The sequence below is a fragment of the Aegilops tauschii genome, chromosome 4, assembly GCF_002575655.3.
Source record: "Aegilops tauschii subsp. strangulata cultivar AL8/78 chromosome 4, Aet v6.0, whole genome shotgun sequence".
Lineage (NCBI taxonomy): Eukaryota > Viridiplantae > Streptophyta > Magnoliopsida > Poales > Poaceae > Aegilops > Aegilops tauschii.
In genome coordinates, this window is record NC_053038.3 from 323033495 (window position 1) to 323037955 (window position 4461).

Consider the following 4461-nt stretch of genomic DNA (forward strand, 5'->3'; position numbering starts at 1 on the left):
CAAATAAATTGCAGGCTCTTCTCCACATTCAACGTCTTCCCCTTTGTGGGGGTTGGGGGGTCCTGAGCATCCGATCCTTTCGTCGTCGACGATGGTGGCGGGCATAATAAATGGTTGTTATTTTCTAATACATTAAATAAACGGTTAGGTGTTTCTTTTTTCTGTAATGTAATAGATAGATACGAGAGGTGGATGGAAACATCTTGTCATTATTATTTTTAGTTAATTTTAAATAAATTGTGGATTAATATTTTTGAAAAAATGATGTGGTCCCTTTTTACAACAGAGATTTGCAGTTTTTATTTAAAAGTCGGTGATTTGGGTCCAAATTTTGAAGATTCCAGCGCGAGACAACCGGCCAATGAGAAGCCAGAAACCACGTTCACGCGGATCACCCAGTCAGACACGATCTGAGCCGTCCATCATGCACACATCAACGGTGGAGCTTCTCCCGAGAAACCCAAACCCTAACCCACCCACCCACACTCATCCTCTCCCATTCTCCAGATCCTCTCCCATTCCACCCCGCCGCCCCCGCCTTCCTCCCCCTCCCGCGATTCCCACCGTCGCCACCCCCACCCACCACCGCCGACCTCGTCTCCGCCACACACCCTCTCCCCTCGCCTTCATCCCCCAGATCCACCAGTCTGCTTCTCGGCCATGGCGTCACGGCCGGTTTTCTCGCCAGCACGCGCGTGCGTGCTTCGATGCGCGCCGCTCCGTCGAGCTGGCCGGACCGTGGAGCGCGCGTGGACCGTGTATCCGCTACCAAATCTCCCCTCCGCTCCCGAATCAAACCTCCCAAATCTCTCCCCCGCTCCCGAATCAAATCCCCATCACCTCCGCCACCACCCCACCTACTCCCACCGCCGTCGCGAGCCACGAGCGCGAGCGGGGCGATGGCCAATCCTCTGCTTCTCCTCGAAGTCCCCACTCCATTCGTCGTGCATACCCTAGGACGACGGCGGCCGACAGATCTAGGGAGACGACGAACCCTAGCCGCAACGGCTTGTTGGTGTGGCTGCGGCGCATCTGATACTCGCCCCGAGCTCCCTCCTCCTCCGTTGCTGTGGCCGCCTTGGGACGATATTCGCCGCCTGTGACCGCTGTGTTGGGAACCGGTCCGGCCAAGGGGAAGACGGGTTCCCAGCCAACGCAGCGTCCGGTGAAGCGGCTCTACCTGCGGCCCGATTGCGCTCACAACGTCCCCGTCACCAAGTTCAATCAAAAGGTCCGACCCTTCCCATTGCCTGCTTCTATTCCCCCCTCTTCAATCTACATGGATCTTGCCTCTCGCTGAGCTTGCGGCCAATTCATCCAATTTCAGACTGGCAAGCCTCTCAAGTGTAAAGAAAATGGTACGCTCTCAAGTCTAAGATGGATACAGAGCGGTGTATGCATGTGCCAAACTGAAACCATATGTGTTACGTAGTAGTTGTTCATCTCTGACACGAGCTGCCCTGCAATCAAAATAGATTGCATCTATTCTTGCTAGTATTTTATTTATCTCCTTCCTCATCTCTGACACCAGCTATTGTGCATGCAATCAGGGGAATTCTTGCTCCGCTCGGAAGGAGTTGTCATTTCCGTGGGAGTCTCTGACCTCTTATTCTACTACCTATTGCTGCTGCTGCTGGGTGTCTGTAGCTACAGGGTGGGTAATCCATCTATGTTTATTTGCTACTGTCTGAACTCTGTTTCTCTTCAGGCCCTGAATCTCTCATTGTCTTGGTTGTTCCTTACTGCAGGGAATCCACTGTAGTCCTACTTGCGAACTCAACTAAACTGCAGCACAGTTTGAATATAGCACCTAACACTGATGTAAAAGGTAGTCTTAACACTTTGGCTTGATCCACACAAGATCGTCTTGCGCTGTAGATTCTGGCATTAGACCTCTCCTCCATGGGGAACAGCCGCAAGAACAACTGTAAAGAATTGACGTGCCCTTTAGCTTGTTGATTCATGCTGACCCACCCAGTAGTTATTCTGTGTCTACTTCTTCAGTTGCAAAGGTTACAGTAACATCTTCTAGTCTTACAACTCAACTAAACTGCAGTAGCACATGGCACTTGCAGTACAGTAGAGTATAATACATGACACCGGTGTAAAAGAAAGAGAACAGAATTGCTGATGTCCCATTTTTGTTTTGGGTTGGTCCTGCTTAGGCTGAATTAATTCATCCATTTCTTGGTCCGTGGTTAGTTGTGAAACCACAAAACGGTGGCAAGGTGATTTTTGTTCCGTCTGCCACCACTCCAGCAAGCTTCTTGTGTAATCAAATTTGCTCATGTATGTATGTATGTATATGTATATGTTGCCACATATATGCATGAGTCTGGGTAGTTCAACTCTAGTTTTCTTCATAACTCATTCATATCCTATGGCCATCTTGTACTGGAACTACAGTAACGAGTAGATGTTGCTGCTGCACTCATTTTAAGGTGTTTTTTTCTTGTTGAGAGAAGCGTATTAGGTTGATTAGATTAATTAGTTCAGTTGGCTAAAGTAGCAACAACAACCACACTTGGTTCCCAAAAATTTAGATGGCACTTGCATCTCTACATACACACACATATGAATATGCACCTCGGTTTGGTTCAGTTTGCATGTGTACATTTGCTTTAACTTTGACTGACTATCTTGGTGACACTTGCATCAATGATGTGCTTTGCAGATGTCCATGGAGAAGATGGCCATTGGACTGTAGGGGAGCGAGAGGGCTGTCACCAAGAAGGAAGGCATTGACCTTGCCAAGGAGTATGGATGTCTATCTGGAATGCAGCGCAAAGACCAAAGTGAATGTTTAGTAGTGGTTTGAAGAGGTTGTACTGAAGGTATATGTATATGTTGCCACTTTCAGCTCAGTATTTTTTCCATATCTGGCATCGTAGCAACATCAATATTGGGCTGTGAAACTATCCCTTCTTAAATAGTGTATATGTTACCACCACTCCAGCAAGCTTCTTGTGTAAACAAATTTTATATGTATATGTATATGTTGCCACCACTCCAGCAAGCTTCTTGTGTAATCAAATTTTATAAAATATTAGGACATAATCATGCCAGTTTGCTAGTATATAGCTCACTTGCTAGCAGACGTCAATAGTCAATTACACAGGTTCTCCTCGGCTAGAACAAGCACTGAAGTATGATTTTCATGCCCATCAAATGAGCTTTTGTGCTTTGCAAAGTGATCTGTACCCAGCTGCTTGTATACTTGTTATGTATTTTGTTCTTAATTGTTCTTTTATTGTTACTAGTACTAACAATGTGCATTTCCTCCATGCAAAAGTAGATTGACAGGAGCAGGAGAGTCTGTGATTGCTATAGAAGGACTGAAGTAGCTTCATGTTGAAGAAAATTTGAGACACATGGAGTTGGTTCAGCCTTGAGTGACCTGGAGAAGCAGGGCATTGCCGGGGAGATCTCTGACTTGTGTCGTGGTAAGACTGCATGTATTTAATGCGTAAATGTTGAATACGTATTCGCTCCCAGCTAGGATATTCGATTGTACTTAGTTATGTGATTTATTCATGTTCGTGCTGCTTGTTAAGTGATTATGTTTATGTTGTTGCTACCAGTAGGATGGTCAATACATGCATGCTCTGTAATTTATCTATTTCTGAATAGTTTGCTTGGTTCTTCATATCTGACCATGTACTGTAGAATTTCTACTTTATGTTCCTTCTAGTTGTGGCATCCCCACTGTTAACTTTGTATTTATGATGATGTTCCTCACTAATATAATATTTACTGATTATTGGTAGTCACTAGTATTCACTGATAACTATGCCTTGTTTTGACTGTTCTATTGTTATTTATGCCAAAAAGTTAACATGTTTGAGTTTATTTTTTTCCTAACAATTTTGTTTTATAACATGCAGATGGTGGCGTCTATTCATGTTTCGTCGCGAGCTCCAGGATGAAGTTGGAAGAAGCAATGCATGCCCGATCTTTATCTCGGGAGTATGCCAATGGCTAGCTTTATAGAAGGGATGCATGCTGGATCTAGGCATGCATGCATGTTCTAGAATCCGTACTTCAGAACCTAAATGCTGATTTTTCTGGGAAATTTGTTGTACTGGTGATTTGCTGAGAATTTGGTGTATATTTGCTTGCCACTATGTTTACTTGAAATTTATTTATGGATTGGAAATTATATTGGCATTGAATCTGGTCTGAATGTATATCTATGATGTAAATATTATTTGACATGAAGAGGCACAACCCAAATCAAGGAGGGGATGAAATGTCTATAGTACCAATTCTATTTGGGCTTTGAAAAGGACACGGCCCAGAATATATTAGTGGGAACAAAGGCTGAAAATTAAAAAGAAATTGGATTGTAAAATGATTGAGGCCCAAAAAGGAAATGGCATATAAAAGACGACGACCCAGAAGATAAAAGGCTGAATTATTGGCCTAGGCCCATGTAGTTGACCAAAATCGGCATAAAAAATA

General features: G+C 44.5%; 1 long non-coding RNA gene across 3 annotated transcripts; it reads left to right on the forward strand.

Moving 5' to 3' along the window:
- The first annotated feature begins 488 nt into the window (after nt 1-488).
- On the forward strand, nt 489-4172 carry LOC109778374 (uncharacterized). Of its 3 annotated transcripts, none has more exons than XR_002236555.4 (7): nt 518-1231; nt 1328-1358; nt 1551-1654; nt 1749-1828; nt 2675-2834; nt 3296-3443; nt 3885-4172. It is a non-coding gene; the product is annotated as an uncharacterized lncRNA (long non-coding RNA). The 3 variants fall into 3 exon arrangements; XR_005754458.3 differs by having other exon boundaries at nt 963-1231; nt 1328-1431; XR_002236554.4 differs by lacking the exon at nt 1328-1358 and having other exon boundaries at nt 489-1231.
- The last annotated feature ends 289 nt before the right edge of the window (nt 4173-4461 follow it).